Consider the following 2,058-nt stretch of genomic DNA (forward strand, 5'->3'; position numbering starts at 1 on the left):
AGCCACTACTGGCCACACATGGGACTGAATGCTCATGCATTCCAAGGACTCATCTGGAAACTGGCTTAGACAGCAATCAGTTAAGCAATGCGGCAGCCAACAGGCACACAGTAACAGGCACCCGGAGCCTCTGGAGTTCACTTGCCAAGACACCCTTTTCCCTCTTCCGAATCATGAAGAATTCACTCTCCTCATACCTCTCTGTACTTGCGCTGTCCTAGTGTGCGGTGAATCTCTGAACAGCTCTGAGCTTCTGCCCACGACGGGGGCTGCAAGGCAGTGGCCAGCCTCTTGAAAGGCCCTCTATGATTCCAGCTCTGCTGTTGTTACAGCCCAACTGTCAAGCTCTTTCTCCCATGTCTCTCACACATCATTTCCTCCTGTGCCCGTATATTTAAAATGAAAAACGTAAGGACAATAAGACAGAACAAGAGAGCAATATCCCCAAGAAGGAAGACTGTCTGCTCTTGTTGCTCTTGGTTTACTTTAATCTCACCTTTGGGCCTCTTTAACACATCCCACCCCCCTAAAGGGAAAATAAGATCAACAGAGGAGGCTTGAACAATGAAACATTTCTCTGCTCCACTCCCCGCCTCCCCCACCCCACTGCCCCAGACCCCCTAGGGCCAAGATGGACCCTCATGCCTCATGAAACTTCAGATAATATTGGGGGGAGGGTCAGAATGACCTCACCAGCTCGTACAGACAGCATCTGTATGGGTCATCGGGGAGATGGGATCAGACACAGAGCAACCTCTTGTGCTGGGGACAGTATCAGAGGGTCCCATTATCTGCAGAAGGGATGTGAAATTGGAGCAACTCCAGCTGAGAAGGCAGCAAGCCACACCATTGCCATGAAATATACGGTGTTGGGCCTGCCACTAAGCCGACTGGCTTTGATCTTGGTGAACTTTTGAATCATGTGTGACTAAAGAATTCTTCACAAAGAATTATTTCAGCTTTCTGAGTTAATGAAAAGCCAGCCCGTACAATTTATGGAAGCAAGAGACCAAGCATTAGAGGGAGGGAAAAAAAAGTCATAAAAAATCCCCAGGAGCCTTTAATGCGACAGTCCTCATGGTCTGTGTGGATCTCTAACTCCACATTTTTCTGTCAGATTTATTGGGTTTTATTGGAATTCACTCTCCTCAGCACTGGGGTTTGTGGAGATAATCTTTGGGAGAAAAATGTGTCTGAGGCGAAATGAACCAGATTGATGAGGCAAAACCAAGTTAGCCCCTAATTATTGGGCAGGATCAACCCTCTGTAGGCCATGTTGCAAAACCAGCATCACATAAGCACCACCACGGTCCCAGGAGGCAAAGGAGTCTCTGATACCTGGGATCAATTGGTCGTAACTGATGTAGCAAAGCACCACAGAATCAACCTGCCGTTCTTATTGTGTGAGGTAGTTCTGCTTCCTAACCCACTTCATGGTAGACAGTGTATTCCCAGGGGAAAAGCAACATGGGCAGCTAGGGGGAAAGTGACCACTCACAAGCAGAGTGCGTGTCTCTTCTGAAATGGATAATGTCTGTGTGCGTTAGCTGGGAATCTGCTGTAGAGCCATCATCCAGAGAGTAAATCACAGGATACATGCAAAGAGAAATTAGAGCAAAAAGGTTAAGACGTGAGTCATTTCAGATGTGGGAAACCATCTCTCTCCCAAGGCTGGGCATTGTTCACTTTCATTTATCCTTTCCCAAGACTTTTCTTTCAAGAAGAGATTAAAGACAGCAGTGATCTCTGAGAAGTCTTCATTCTTTATGCTGTGTTAATAATAAATCTAATCCCTTTTGCTAGTTATCTCTCTAAATAAAAAATGTTTTCTCCATAAGCCATCCTCTGGATGGAGAGAGGGTAGTGCTTGGGATGATCTCCCTGCATGGGGAGGCAGCCTAGTGCAGACGTTAAGAGCTCAGTCTCGGCCCTGAGCCCCTTCCTGGATAAGCTCCCTCCCTTCCTAGCTGGGACTTTGCACTTACTCTCTAAGCCTCAGTTTCCTCTTTCCTCATGGAAGTAATGGTGTCTCCCTGCTCAGGTTTGTATAAGGACCAG

The sequence above is a fragment of the Vicugna pacos genome, chromosome 7 (genome assembly GCF_048564905.1).
Source record: "Vicugna pacos chromosome 7, VicPac4, whole genome shotgun sequence".
NCBI lineage: Eukaryota > Metazoa > Chordata > Mammalia > Artiodactyla > Camelidae > Vicugna > Vicugna pacos.